This window comes from Camelus bactrianus, chromosome 9 (assembly GCF_048773025.1).
Source record: "Camelus bactrianus isolate YW-2024 breed Bactrian camel chromosome 9, ASM4877302v1, whole genome shotgun sequence".
In the NCBI taxonomy this organism is placed as follows: domain Eukaryota; kingdom Metazoa; phylum Chordata; class Mammalia; order Artiodactyla; family Camelidae; genus Camelus; species Camelus bactrianus.
Genome location: NC_133547.1, coordinates 25878971 through 25895026, shown reverse-complemented (window position 1 = coordinate 25895026; position 16056 = coordinate 25878971). Strand labels below are relative to the sequence as shown.

General features: G+C 47.4%; 1 long non-coding RNA gene across 1 annotated transcript; it reads right to left on the bottom strand.

Moving 5' to 3' along the window:
• Nucleotides 1–797: 797 nt before the first annotated feature.
• LOC141578602 (uncharacterized) lies at nt 798–7198 on the bottom strand. The gene is made up of 2 exons (XR_012509073.1): nt 2061–7198; nt 798–1103 (listed from the first exon to the last, which is right to left on the bottom strand). It is a non-coding gene; the product is annotated as an uncharacterized LOC141578602 (long non-coding RNA).
• Between the last annotated feature and the right edge of the window lie 8858 nt (nt 7199–16056).

Here is a 16056-nt window from a genome sequence, read left to right as displayed (position 1 = left end):
GGAGTACTGCTGTGTCTTCCAACAGGAAGTTCAACTAGCAAAGGGGGCACAAAAGGAAAGTCTCGCCTTTCAAACTCCTCAGAATTTTGGTGCATTTTATTCGTTTAGCAGCATCAGGGATCCAGCACTTTTAAAGTGTATGCTAAACTGTAGATTTCCTCCTAGGACGCAGCCTTCTTACTAGATCATCTATTCATTAACTGATTCATTCATCTTTTCTGTCTTTTAACGAGCCTTCACGACTGCCCACTGTGTACCCACACTCCGCTGGTCACACGGAATACAATGATGAAAGGATGGACCTGGGTCTAGAGTAGATGCCCCTACAGCCGAGTGGGGGCACAGACATGCAACCAGATCCCCAGGAAATACTGTCACAAGTGCTTAAGACAGGGGTAGGCATGGGGCTGTCTGTGAACACGTAGGAGGGACTCCTGACCCAATGTTGGGAAGGCAGGAAGGCCCTGCTCCCCGAGAAAGTAAGGTTTAGCTTTGACAAGGTTCTACAGCCACTGAAAGCCCTCCGAAGGTACTGCTAGCAAGACAGGCCAATGCCCTCCACAGAGGGAATTCCACCAAGACTGTGCACTGTGACAGTTCTGTGCATCTGTCAGTATACTGTTCCCAGTTAGATTCGCAGTAATGGCCATTCCACTCGCAGCGCCCAGCCACACACTGGTATTTGAACTAAATCTCTCCACAAATTTTAAGTGAGATATTCCTGTTTTAGCAGATTTACATAACAGAAAATTTTGTTTCCTTTTCGTAAGTTTGAACACATCCACAGACTATGCCTCTCTTTTTCTAGAAAAATTTAATTATGTTGTGATCACATAGTCCTCATGTGCTCTGGTCAGCCGCTAGCGTGCTGTCCACCTTGGACACGTCGTACGTCTCCATCTCGGTCCCTTCAGTTCAAACATTCTGTAAGTCTGTGCGCAACTCTGTGTACAGAAGCCACTCTTCATCCTGCAGCGCTGTGCTCAGCCGAGTGCGGCTGCCTTTCAGAGTCTCGCCGCCTAACGGCCGTCTTGGCATGCAGGAGGAAAGCTCCTGCTTGAGAAGGACTTAATCTTGTCCTTTTAAACCGAATGCTTTACTCACTGAAAAAGAAAAGAAAAATTGAAGTTTGGGGGGAAAGTTGACTGAAGTCCTGGTCCTGGATGAAATGTTAGCAATAACCAAAAGCACATTTCTGTGAGAATGGTTATGTTGAGGGCACTTGCCGTGGAGACCTTTAACACCGTCTCTGAATTTAAATATGCATGAGGAAAAAAATTGTTGGGATTTTTGGTATTCATCTATTAAAATATCTGTTTTATGGACAATTATTTTTTGATTAATGTCTTGAAACTAATTTGAATGCAGAAAAAAATTAAAACAGAGCTAAATATATATATGCATACATACATCTCAAGGAGAAAGTGTAGGGTATTCCCAACCCGAACTGTGTGTGGACGGTCTTGTTACAACTTTTGTTTATTTTTAGGTGGGGATGGAGGTAATGAGGTTTATTTATTTATTTTTAGAGGAGGTACTGGGGATTGAACCCAGGACCTCGTGCGTGCTAAGCACGTGCTCTACCATGAAATACCACACACACAATTTAAAGAATAACCCGGACACAGATAAAGGCAGATAAATGCAGCTACAGATTGTTCACATGTCAACATGGACAAACCTCAGACTGTGACGCTGAGCGAGCAATGCAAGACGCGGAGCCATACGACGCGTTCTGCGTGTGTTTCTGACAAGCCCTCACAGCCCCACTGTGCGTTGCTTATGGCTTGCGTGCAATATATAACACACAGCTTTTTCATGGATAGTAGTTGTGCCTCAATAGGGAAGAAAAGCCCCCAAACTCAAGGTCAGAAGGGACTGTAGCCAATTATGTAACTGTTCTGCGAGACTGGGAAAGAGCACGAGGACTTAACCACTGGCTCTGCGCGCTGGGAGTGGGTCCGCTGCCCTATGAACTGGTCCTCCCCTGTATATTTTAGATGTCTGCATACAATTATCTTAAGTTAACAAAACAAAAGTAAGCAACAGGAGTAAAGCACCTCAGTAAGAAGTCTGCACGAGGCCGGGGCAGCGGCCAGCGGAGCCCCGGGTCGGCTTTAGGATCTCCGCTGGCGGGTGAACGCGAGCCCCCCGCTGGCCACGGCGCGAGCAGCCCTGCGGCGGCCGCAGCACGAAGTTCTGAGACGCGACTCCGAAAGCGGGTGCTTTTCCTGGCCTCCGTCTTCACATCTTCAGATAAAATCAGGACTTTCCCTGAAAACAAAAAAAAGGATCGACCAAACCCCACCGTGTCCTCTGCGTCCGTATCGGCTCCACGCGCCTCCGCGTGGCCTGCGGAGTCAAGCTGGGAAACCTGCTCTGCGAAAGTCACTGAGACGTGAACGTAAGCAAGTTTCTGCCGTGCAGCACAGGGAACTCTATTCAGCATCCTGTAGGACCAACCTATGATGCAGAAGAATATGAAAAGGAATACACGTATTTATACTTGCATAAACATGTAATTTTATATTTGTACACATGAGACGTTGTGCTGTACACCAGGAACTGACACAACATTGTAAACTGACTGTACTTCAACTAAAAAATCCCCCCAAAAGACATAAACCGATTGTGCACAGAAAATGAAATACAAGTGGCTGTTAAACACATTTTCAAATGTTTACCTCGACTCGTAATAGGAGAGCTGTGATTTAAATGACACCGAAGTACCTTCTTTTTCTCACCTACCAGACTGACAAGGCCACTCCTGCATGGTCAGGGCGCAGGGACTCAGACTCTGCCCAGCACCGCAAGGGGGGTGAGTCAGCACCGCCTCCGCGGCAGGGAACCTGGCGACGTCCATCAGGATGACAAGTGTACACTTCCTTTGACCAGCAGTTACGTATCTTGGCATTTGCCACACGGATGTCTGTGCACGTGTTTGATCTGGTGTATGTGCCAGGCTATGCTTGCTGCAGGGTTTTTAACTGCAAAATGTTGGAAATATCTTAAATTTCCGTCAGTTGAAAAGCAGTTAAATTAATTGTGGTTCAGTTCTAATGGAACAGTGCTACCCAGAAGAGGGAGAACGAGCTTTGACTTGATATGGAAAATCTCCAAGATCAATTGTTAAGAGAATGAAACCAAAACCAGAGTACAGAACAGTGTGTGAAGAACATGGCCATTTGCACAAAAATGGGCAGAGAATAAACAAGAAGTGCTGACAGCGGTCACGTCTGAGGAGGAGGACGGAATCGGGCATCTGGAAAACAGAGCTACAGGCAGACTTTTTACAACAGAGCATATTTTGAATTTTGAACCATGTGAATGTCCCTTTTTAAATTAAGCTAAAAATTTAAATGACTACATCATTTTAGTTATAATGGTTGGAGACCTTTGAAAGACATCCTAAATTTTAACTAGTGGCTCTAGTAAACGTAAAGAGGCCCCCTTCTAACCTCCCCCACAAAGTACACGGAAAGAAGAACTACGCCCCAAGGAAGAGCTGGGGGGAAATGTCTTCAGGGCACAGAATCACATTGTCAGTCCTGGCAGATGGTCTCACTGAAGACACCATGCAAAACTCAACGCAGATTTTCTGAAAAACGTGCCCAATTCAAGATCCTAAGGCAGCCTCTGCTAAGCGAAGTCCAAATTCAACTTTGTAACACAACTGAAAAATCCAGCAGTCTCTTTCCCTACCTGGTTTTCAGTTTCATTGTGAAACTCAGCAGGTGGAACATAAAATACAGAAGTTATTTTCTCTTTTGGCGTAACAAAAACTCATCTTCCTAGCTCAAAAATACATCCGTTACATGGAACCAACGGCTACATCTCAACAGTGTGAGCCGCACATTTCAAGTGGGCGACCCAGCACAGCCAGAGCCGGAGCCGGACCTGGTCACCGTGCCGCGGCCCCGAGGGACAGTGTTCACCTTAGCAGACAGTTACCGCTAACTTGCATCTGACTATTGGCTCCTGTTTTACTTTAGCCCATTAACAGGAAGGCTATTATGAGGTTAAGGATTTTATTTAAAAAAAAAAAAAAGACAATTGTCTCCTTAAGTGGATATTTCTGTTTTCTGGTGTCATATTTGACTACATTTTTATACAGAGGAATCGTTTTCAAAATGTCTGTATTATTCTGCCTTGTTATTGTTATTTTCGGTGTCTTCAGACGCAGTGCCACCCAGGAATATGTCAGTGTTTGGACCGGGCATCCAAAAATTATGAACACTGCCTCCTGGCTCCACCTGCTGCAAATTTCTCCCGGCCGCTCTGCGCGGAAGCCGCTCAGCCACTTCTAGGCTCTGGGAAGACTTGACAATCTCTTGCTGGATCAGGGCAGTTGAGTTTTTCTTCTGCTCTGAAGAGCAGTCAGTTCCCATTTCCCTTACGAAGAAATTTCTCTTTCTTTGTGAAATTCCAGACAGAAAACCCTTCCCAGTGTCTCCCTGAGAAGCTTGGTACAGGAAGTCCTCAATGTGAATTAATCAGCATTGACTTGACAGAATGAACAGAAGAGAGAATTTTACCAACTGACCTCGGCGTCATAGAATTAGATACATATAAATGGCAAATTTTCCATTTCCGGAATGACATTTTTCTACAAATGATAAAATTTAATGTCCTGGAAATACAGTGACAATTTCCTACATAGGCTTTCTCTTTAGAGAAATAAAAAAGATTTTAAAAACGCCTGCCAACTGGACACCCGCACATCCTGAGAGTCACCCACGAAGCTGGCTTTGCAGTCGGCTTTTAGTGCTTCTAGTTAGAATGATAACACCCAGCATTCAGTCATTTTGGCCAGTTTCTATCCTGGAGGAATTTGAAAACGAGTTTTGCAATCAGTCTTTGCCGCAAGTTCCCAGCCCACCGCTTCCTCTCTTACGTGTGCCTCACCATTTCCCTGATCGATGCACCTGGCAGCCTGGAGCTGCCTATGATAATAGCTGTGACACTCACTTCTCTTCTGAAGCTGTGGGTTCGTTAAAAAGCAAGCATTGCATCTTGCTGGAGAAGCAGGCTGATCGCACACTGAATGTTTCTATTACTTAGTTACAAATAACAAACACGAATTACAGATACACACACATAACCACACCGAAGCCCTCTGCAAATTCTGCAGATCTGCTGTCTACCCGTGGGCGCCAACCCCAAGCAGGCTGCCACTCAAGGCATACGTTTCAGAGGCACAATCTGCGTTTCAGAAAAGAAATGCCCCTCCTGATTGCTGACTGCATTTGTAGCTTTTCTTTCCTTACAACCCCCACCCCTCCGCCACCCAGCGCCATCACTGACAGCTTCCTTTCCTTGGTGTTTGCTGCCTGAAATAAGCTGGGGTTCTGTATACAAAACTGTATTCCAATCCTCTGCTTCTCCTTTACCACTTGCCTGGGTTAAAAATGGCCAAACTGACTTGTAATTTGGTTAAATAAAAAAATAATAAATATAATGTCCCCAGGTTAAGACCCTGCATTCCAAGTTTCAGCCCAGAGTGAATTTTTATGGCCAAGTTTATAAACCCCTGAAAATAGGAAACTAATACCATGAGGATTTAAAATAATAGAAAATGTTTCACATAATATAAATCCGTAAGCAGTGTATTATATTTAAGTCTTAGTATCTACATACTTGGATCATCTTGTGTCTTGACAATCACACAAAGTAATCTCCCTCCCTCGCCCCTTCCTTCGACTCTGGGTTTCATTCCTGTGTATTAACAGTGCTCTGGGCCATGAAATACTGTATTAATATTAGTTTGTCACAGCAGACTAAATTTAGAACCACTCGTTAGTACAAGACAGCTACAGGCAGGCAGCAAGAGGACCAGGGACTGAGCTCCTAAGGCGGCGAGTCATGCAGATTTTCCACGCGAGCGGGAGGGGCAGCCCTTCCTTGTGTGACTAATGAGCGGTTCTGTTAGTTCTAAGCTGGTTCTAGTTCTAATTAAGGAACGTGGGCAAAGGCAGCTTCGCCGCCGTAGGTGCAGCTGGTGTGTAACGGGCATCAGTCTTACATCATCCCGCCTGGCCTCCTGGTCATGTAAGATTAGTGGCACCTGCATAGAATGAATATTCCTCCTACATTCGCGTCGCGCCGTGTTTGCGCTGCTGCAATCATGATCGATGCTCCTGGAAGAAGCCTAGTAATCAGAGCTTTTTCAAAGCAAACCTTCTGTGGCTCCGAATCACCCCAGTAGGACAAAAAGTTTTGACTTTTTACAAATAAAAAACCTTTCAAATGGATACTTCTGGACCTGTTATGCCTTTCTTTGGGCTTGTCAAATATTAATTTTTTTTAAATTTAGTCCCTTGCTAAGCTACAAATATTCATGTTTAACACCAAGTAGCGGTTCAGGGGCTGACAACTTGGTATGTACCTTTTGAATGATGCATATAAAGCAGCAGTTAGCACAAAGGAAAAGCCACCAGATTGGTCTCAGGGAAACCCAGTGTCTGAATTTTTCATGACTCCTCTAGCACTTAAAGAATAAAAAAACTGGCTACTAGTGTTGGGAGAGCAATGCCGGGAAGGTCAGAGCCTGGAAACCTGCAAGAGATCCCCGTCTTGCCTGGGGAAAGTCAAAGGGGATTTAAGCTGCTTGGGAGAATCAGAAGGAAGAAAAGGAAAGAAAGAAAGAAAGAAATTCCGTGTGCTTGGCTTTGGTGACTTATGAACACCAGAGCAGCAAAGTGAAAGCCGTAAGAGGGTGCCCAGCCCTGCGCCTCTCTGGGGCGCCTTGCTGTCGTGTCCCTGGGGACACCAGCAGCTTACCTTCAGTCTGGGCTATGAGGTTTATTGCTAAACTCCCCCAAGTCGTGCCTTTCCTGGCGGACTTGCTCGCTTAGGGGTCTCTCTCCCAAGGAAACCTGCGAAGAGGAGAAAGGAGAAGCGGGTCAACTCTTTGTTTCCCTGGATGTGCTTACAAACATTTCCCACGGAAGGTGAAGGGCAAGCAGGGAAAAGGACGTCTTCATTACGCGGCTGCCCGGCGACACGGGGCTGAAAAATGCTCCCCCTTTGATGAACTTTTTTGCATTTTTATTACGACGTATAGGAAATCTACATCGAACCCAGGAAAACAAACGAGTGACTCCTACAGAAGGAAAAAAAGACTGTACAGTGTTTAAGCAAGTGATGGCTTCACCTGTCACCGTCTCATTAAGTGCTTAATGAGTTCCTTTCTATTCTTGGTCACATCTGATTTTTTTTTAATACAAGTCCCTTTGAACAGCTGGGAGTAGAATCGCCTTTGATCACTGAATTCTTCTGAATTTTCAGTCAAAACGAGGCCATTTTCATCCTGACTTGGGGTATTTTTGTGAGTTTATTTCCCCCAAGTACGTTCCTGGGCATAGCTTTCCAGGCTGAGAAGAGCCTGAACAATTAATGTATACATTTTTACATAAATGTTTATAAATTTAACAAAGGGAGAGAGCTTTGCCACAAGAAGCCTCAGCTCTTTTGAAGGCGGTTTTCTAATGATGACCCTTGGCGTGTTGGACCACATGGGATTCCTCTGAGAAGAGTCGGATGAAAATTAGTCTATTCTCATTTCAAACAGAATTTTGCTGAAGTCCTGATCAGAGCATCAGCATGGAGTCCGGGGAGACAACACTCGCTACTTGATTCACTCCGCAGCCTCCCTCTCCTGGTAATTGTTGCAGGAACACATAGTGACAAGGCTCTAGGATGTGCACGGTCTGGATGTACTCCGGCTGTTACGCTCTGTTTAAAGATTTAAACCATCAGGGTATGATAAGGCTTTTTGATGTTCATTGAACACGGAGCTCGGGTACAGAAGAAGGGGAAAGGGCTTCACCAGAAGGCAATCATCTCTCAGAGCCACAGTAAGACAGAGAGAGCTGGGGAAGTCTCGGCCTCAGCACAGACCCAGAACAAAGGGAGATGAAAGGGGCAGGGCGAGGAAGGGGCCAGCTCTGGCTGCGAGGCAGAGCGCGCTCTGCGAGCGTTCGATGCCTGGAAATGCAGGGAAAACATTTAGTCTTCCTCTTTCATTAAAACACACTCATGTTTTGTTGGGGAGGGGCTGACGCCAGCTGCAAATTTGGGTGGCTCTGGTTGACCCTGGGTTTACAAGAGCCTGCCTGTGGCTTCTTTTGAAATTATTTAATGAGTATTTATTTTGAGCCAGATGAATATCATTTCCAGTGCTCACCCCCACAAACCCAGAAGAACACCTTCCTTAAAGTACATTTTTAAGCCCCTCACAGCGTTTTCTTTCCCCAGAGGTAAAATCTGCATCTTTGTCTTGAAGAACATAAAGATCCAGAATGAAAAGGGGGAAAAGGTGTCCCCTATAAAACCCAACCCGATTTCTTCACATCCTCTTCCTTGGCAAAAGCCCAGCTTTTCACCCTGTTCGCAGCCACACCACACCCTGGGAACCACGCCTCCAACTGGACTGTATTAACCAGATGAGAACCGAGATTTCTCCATCTTTGTCTGCCTAGGCCCAAACACGGCTTGCTGCAGGCACCAAAGTCTTAACAAATGTGTGCAAAGGAAGGAAGGAAGGAAGGAGGGACCCTAAGAAACGACAAGATAGGTTTCAGTTTGTCTTCTGCGCCCCGTGCAGAGGTTCAGAGAACGGCCGCGCTGAGGAGCCACAAGGTGCTTTTCCTCTTGCACCTGGTGCCCGCGAACAGCACGGCCCGGGCCCAGGAGCCTCGCGGCCCGGAACCGAAGGCCGCTGGTCGCTCACCGCAGGACTCTGGGAACCTTGTTTCGCTTTCCTAAGCTTTACTTTCCCCCTCTGCAGACGAGGAATAATAAAAAGAGTGAACATATTCATGTAAAATACACAGCCTGATGTTGGGCGTACATTAAAACTTTCAAAAAATGTAATCACTGTTATTAATATTGCTCTGCAACATTTTTTCAAACACGGTGGCATCAGAAGGGGATTTCAGACATGCACAGATGTCCACACAACTTAAATGGCGGAAGCTGTAATGACATATTCTTCAGAGGGGTGATCTTCACTCTTGTCTCGGCGGGGCTGTGACCTGCTGGCCTGCTCGGGTCTGACATCATGCCCTCTGGCACCTCACACGAGTGTGCCCTGCAGAGGCGAGCGCCTCCCCTCCCAGAATCAGCGATGGAACCAGAGGTGGGTCTGACCCACCAAACACCAGGAAACCAAAACAGGTCCTGGCTCTTTGAATCTGGAAAGCGATAAACCAGTCAAAACAGCACGCACAGGTCGGCACCTGTTTCTTCCCATGCCCCAGTTCAGCACAGCACAGAGAGCACTGCTCCCAGCAGGCAGGCAGGGGTGAGGTGCAGAGCCCAGCTCTGCCCCACGGTGGCCGCAGCCCGCCTGAGCCCGGCGCCCACGCCCGGCGAGCTGTGCCCCAGGAGAGGCCACCCAGCAGCACAGACACTCTCACGCCACGTTCACGACAGCCCTCGGAGGAGAGGGCAGCTTAGAGATGAGAAGACTGAAGTGTAGGACGGGAGTATCAAGAAAACGACCTTGACCGCCTTTTCATTTTATTCTGCTTTACGTTCTGCTTAGCGACCGACAGACTGGACCAGAGCACTCACTCTCTGTGCCCCTCTGTCCAACCCCCTCGATGTAGCTGGCTCTCAGTGTCTTCACCTGCACCTTCGGGGGCTGGAGGGGAGGGCGTGGCCATCTGTTCTAGCTCCATGGTCTGTGATTCATGCCAGGAGAGCCGAGCAACTCTGAAGACGCTGGAGTATCTGTGAAAAGCACAGGCCTTCTATCAGGATCTTCCTCTCCAGGTTCCCCCCCGCCTTCCCACCTCCAACACCGGAAATGGGTGCGGGGCAGCCATTACCATTACGGAAATAGTTCATTTTAGCAGAGCTCAGATCCAGGGAGCCATAGGGCCAAATAACGTGCCCCATGATCAAGACATAAGGGAATTACTGCTTCTTTTCCTCCAGCTTGCTAACACAGAGAAAGCCGATCCTCTAAAAACAAATTGATTGATGATACAATTTAATATCTTCGTATGATTTCTAGTGGCAGAATCAGTCAGCGGCCGGCACAGCCATCTGAGGTGGAGAGAAAGGAAAACTGCACCAGTGGCTTTTCTTTTACTGCACTTCCGGGCACTCTAAGAAAAACTCTCCGGAAAATCAATAAGGCAGATTGCGCCCAGCAGCCCCCATTACAGAATTAAGTCCATTTGCCAACACAGACAATGAGGAGACCCAAGCAGCACGGGATCCGTTTGCTTTGTCTGACTTTGGCTGCCAAGGAATGAGACCACAGACTGGCTGTAATTTGATGCAAACCCTGGCCTATCCTGGTCGTGCGTATGACTGACCCTCGGGGCACGACCATCAATTTTCTATTAAAGATCAGAGATTTGACATATCAAAGTCAACATCTAGCTGAATAACTGCAGTAACTTGATAATAATTCTTTTGTGGATTTCACAGTGGCTTTTCAGTAAAGTATCAGAAAGGTAGCCGATTTCAATCCTGACCTGGCAAGATCTGAATATGAAATAAAGGATTTCAGCTTGATCTCCCCATGATGTGAGGATGAATGTTCTGGTAAATGTTAACTTAGTGCTCTGAATAGCTCAGTAATAGATGGGTTTAGGCAGTAATAGGTTTAAGATGTCAATTTATTGAATAATAATTTCGTGTTGTACAAATGCTATGTGTAAGAAGGGATTTGTTTTGCAAATTCTGAAATAAATGAATGGATTTATAATGTCCTTGACTGTTTCATTGTTCCCATCAGAATTTTACAGAAGAATCGAAATTAGTCTTGCTCTCTCTGGTCCCGCTGTTCCCCTGCAGTGGTCTTTATGCAGCTTTCATAATTACTGGGCCTCCCTGAATTCTGGTTATTAATTGAACTCTTCCTTGTTTTGGTCCCCAAAGCCAACCAGGCAGCATTGTTTTCTAGTAGAAATAAAAACTCAATTATCCCTCCCTATAAAATGTTTCATGACACCAATAGCATAAAAACCTTTCACCAACCTGGCTGTAAAATGCTCAACTGTTCAAAACACGAGAATCGAATAAAATTCTGTTTCCATAACTGAACTCAGCCCTTCAGTCCAATTATAAGCTGACAGCTCTATAAATCCTGGTGGGACACAAGTGTGGGTAAAGCCGAATTGTGACTGGGACACTGAGGACCTGGGACAAACACTTCCACTGCAGCCTGTGGAAAAGGTCCCAGATCCTGCAACGGCCCCGGCACATGCATGCACGCGCGCACACACACACACACACACACACACACACACGTTTCGGCCATCCCGTATGAAGGAAACATGTTTGCTCAGGGAAATGGGAGATGCCAAGAACGACCCAGGTGAGCTCTCAGAACACTCAAGGCTGATTCTTCAGCCTCTCAGCTCCCCTCCGCTTCCCAGAAGTCTCAGGAGGAGCCCACCAGCCTAGCACTTAGAGGGGCTCTTTATCTAAGGTTTAAAGGATGTCTTGATTGCCACAGCAGCCTTCTGTGATTTACAGACGCTCTCACCTGGGGAGTATGTGCACGGATGGTCCTAGGCGTCCCCGCGCAGCCGCCGAGCCCGCCGGCTGAGCGCGCCTGTCTCGGCCCTGAGCGCAGAGAGGCCCCGGCCTAGCGCTGCTCTCCCAGGAGCTGATCATCAGACAAAGGGGTGCGCGCTGGCAGCTTATTTAGAAGGTGGAGCGTTGGTAAGGGAGTGAGTCAGGGAAGTAGAGACAGCCGGCGGAAGCTGCCTCATCAAGCCAGCTGCCACGTGGTGCCCGGGCCCTAGTCCCACGGGAGAAGCGCGGAGACGCCGCGGGGACTGGAGAGTCTGCACAGCGGCCCCCCCCCCCCCCCCCCCCGTCATTCAGCGCTCGGGCTGCTCCCGAGGCGCATTCATCGTTCGTTCCTTGAGTTTCCAGGGTACTGCTGGGGCGGGCCGAGCGCGCCGGGGCCAGAGGAAGGCCCGCGGGAGGAGGACGCAGACGCCGGCACGCGGGGAGGGCGCGGACGCGGAGGACACCGCAGCCTCTGCCGCCTCTCGGAGCGCCTCCGCCTGCTCTTCGGGTTGTGAAAGTCCCCGCGGCTCGGCTCGGGGGACACGGCCGCCGCCGTCCAAGTGGCGCGGGAGAGCACGGCCGGTTTTGAAGGCCCTCCTCCTCGCGGCCCTTCAGCCCTGCTGTCGGGGGCAGCCGTGTTCAGCGGCTTCTTCCCTCTTCTGCCTGTAAAGCCTGCAGACAAACGCCCGCACGTCCGCGTTAGCCGGGTTCCCTTCGCTGCTCGCAGACACGATCACACGTGGCGCGACTTCCTCAAGTCCGCTCCTCGGTGTCCCTGTATTTGCCCCAAGCTTTCTCATGGGTACGAATATGAACATACCGTGCATCGTTAAGCACGTCGGTGTTGGTGTCAACATTTTTGCTGTCACAGGCAACGCTGCAACCTGGCCTGCAACGTGGACCTATACAGCGCGTGCGGACGGTGTGGAACGTCACGTACAGACGTGCACACGCGTGGGATGCCTCAGTGAAAGAATATGCACGTTTTGAAATTTGACAATCATACCAAAATAATCTCTAAACATTTCGCCGATTTACACTCCTGCCAACAGTCCACAAGTGCATTCTTTTCTTTCCTGGATGTAGGCCAACACTGGAAAAGGTCACACTTTTTAACCTTTGGCAAATGAGCAGGTTGTAATGGCCCGTCGCCATCTTCCTTTGTGCTGCTTCTGTTACGAGTGTGGCCCCTCAGCCGTGTTCCTGTGCATCTTCACAGACACCTCGCTGACATCCTCTCAGTCCTTCTCCTGACACTTCAAGGGCACTCTCTATAAACAAACGCATTCCCAGCTTGTGTTTTGTTTTTTATTGTGGCTTATGGCTTTCCTTTTCTGTATAAAATATTAAATATCTATGTTCTCAAATTTATCAATACATTTGTTTTCTAGGTTTTGTTTCGTAGTTAACGTAGTCTTCCTCATTCAAAATAATTAAAAACAAATGCAACTCTGAGTTCTCTGGAACATTCACAGCATGGTTTTTACATTTCAGGCTTTAAAAATCTTTTTTGATGTAAGATATGAAGTAGAAATTTGGTTAAAAATTCTTTTTTTTCCAGTGGCTACCCAGTTGCCTCTAACGAAATCTTTTACTAAATATTTTTTTAACATTGATCTGAAAGAACACTTTAACCAAGGATCGGTCTCCATTTGTGTTAAGTTCTATTTCCAGATAATCTACTTGGCTCTAAATGTCACAGATTTGTGATACAGTTTATTATGTCATGAGGTTTGTCCTTCCTTCTTAATTCTCTAGAATCTTCCCATGTTTATTTCTCCAAATAAATTATAGTATCATTTTGCCAAGATCACAAGAGAAGTCAGTATTTTTACTGAATTACTTGAATATCTAGATTAATTTATGGAGAATTGTCATGTTATTAAGTCTCCCAATACAACAACAAAATTCATTTTTTCCATCATTAGTCTTTTTTCATGTGCCTCAGCAAAGTTTGTTTCATTGAGTTGCACTTTTGTACCTCAGAGGCAGAGTTAAAAGATAATAATTACTCTCATTTACAGCAAACTATTACCATGTCTTCACTTGAGGAAATAGGTTTTCCCTGTATTTCCCGCACCTTTTTTGTTGAATTTATTTCTAAGTAATTAATCATACCCGTAGTTTTGGTAAGTGGGATGTTTCTTTCCATCATATTTGCTAACTTCTAATTGTTTCTGTGTTAGCTGTTGTTTTGGGGGCATTAATTCCATACCGATTCATTACATAGCCATATTCTTTTACTGTCTCTAGAGATTTTCCCCCAGTTTACTATCTTGGATTTCTCAGATCTGTAATTATAACAAGCAAAAATAATTTTTTTAAAATGCATCTAATAGTCACCGCTTCTCTAACCGCAGTGCCCAGGACTTTAAAACCGATGCTAAGCAGTGATGACTGTTGGCAATTTGTCTTACTCCTGAATTCAGTAAGAAGGCTTCTAGCATTTTATTACCAAGAATGATTCTGGACTTTAAACTAAAATGTAGTTTCATTATGTTAAAGGATAATCCATCCATTTCTGCCATAAAAAGTTTAATTCAGGCAAAGACGTTTAACTTTGCAAATGTTGTCTCACTGTCTGTTGAAGTGTTTTTCCCTCTTAGCCTCGCTATACGGCAGACTGTGTTAGCAGACCTCCTGACCACCAGCCGCGTGTTCCCGAGCTGAGCCATTTGCTCGCACTCTTCTGCGCTGCCCTGGATTCCGTCTGCTGGGTTTTGTTCAGAAGAGTGTGTTTTCATTTACCAGTAAACTTTATGGATAGTTGGTACTATCTTTGACAGACCTTGATCAGCATTAAGCCAGCAGAAGGGATGGTTCCCAGGTAACAGCGAACGAGGATCCTCTCCAGGCCACATGCTTTCTCTTGGCTTGACCACAGGGACGGACATGGGCGAAGTCAATTCAGAAATGAGCACCTGTGTATGGAAGTGGAATCTGACCCTTAAAATTGGTATGCACGGCAAACACTCTCACATGTTACTCTGTCAAACCGTTGAAAGGGACTTCCCAATTGTCTTGAAATGTAAAGTGAAGCCCAAAGCAGAAAAGAACAGATATCTATACAGAGGACACATAAATGATACAAACCCTGAAGACTCACTGCAGACAGGAAAACGAGAGCTGTGACCGAGACCCAGGCTTGGAGGAGAACTCAGGGTGTCAGAGATGATGGCAGAGTCAAGGGAGGAAACAGCCGTCACTGAGTCAGCGGCGCTGCGGCCCTTCCCCGGCCCCCCTCGCACCGGCCTCTCCTCAGCCAGGTGGGAAGGGAGCCTCCGGAAAGGGCCGTCTTCCAGAAGAGGGGCCGATACGACAGCTCCCAGCACAGACCGCCCCGTGGCCTTGCCCAGAGCTGGGCCTGGGCCGGTCTTGGGAAATGCCAACAATGTCTTCAGGATAAAGATAAAAATGTGTGTGGACCACGGTGACGAGGAAAGGCAGCGATACGAGTGGCTTGTCCTTCCAGAACTTGGTGGGGCAAGGACGCTGAGTTTTCTTCTGGACTAAGGGTTCATCTCACTAGCTGCTGTCTTGAAAGGTCCCCACTGAAGGCGCCTGTCAGGGCAGGACACCACCAGGAGGGAGGCAGGCGGTCCCCCACCTGCACAGGAGCCCAGAGAAGAGCCGTAAAAGCTCAGCTAGAGGACAGGTCTGCCACACTGCGGGCTGGCGCAGTGCCAGGGGTCCCCGCAGCGACCTCCAGAGGACCTGCAGAGGCTTCCCAGAAGGAGAGCGCCAACTTGCAGCTTTCTGCCACGACAGGCACTACAGCCAGACTTCAGCCTGCTCGTCAGGTACAGCAGCGCCTTTTAACCTTCATCTCACCCTTCCTGCCTTCACACAGGAGAAGCTAGGAGCATAAAGAAAGGGGTGAGAAAAGTAGATGAATAACGCAGAGCAACAGTGAAGGAGTAACATACTACACGTCTTCTCCTGCTGGCTCTACAGAACACTGAGTGGGGCTGAGGCTTGGCGAGAAGCGGATAAACAGAGACGTTTGAAACTGGCTGGGAGAATGAAGCTGTGGTTTGAACTGGACTGGCCGTTTTACTGCCTTAAAATGAGACAACACTAAAGCCAGAGGTGACTGGAAAGGCCAAGGGATGTGCCCAGGATGCTGCCAAGGCGAGAGGGAGACCCAGCAGCCCTTGCCCCAGGCAGAGGTGAGGCACGCGGCACAAAGTTGCCCTCGAGAGTCTCTGAGGAAGGCTCTACACTGGGGACTGACACCCCAGCTCTCATTAATTCCAACAGCACAGGTTTCCTCCCAGCATTGGGACAGACTGCAGCCGTTTCAGCTGAGCAGAGATGAACTAGGCAGCTGCGTTTAGCAGCCATGTTGCAAAAACAAAAACAAAAACAAAAACAAAAACAAAAACAAAAACTTTTAAACACAAGAATCACAGCCAGCAAAGCAATATGCTCTACAAGAAGGACGGGGACCAGGACTGTGAGAGAGAACGGAAGCCAGAAGGCGAGTCTCCCGGACACTGCCGACTCAGGACCACAGAC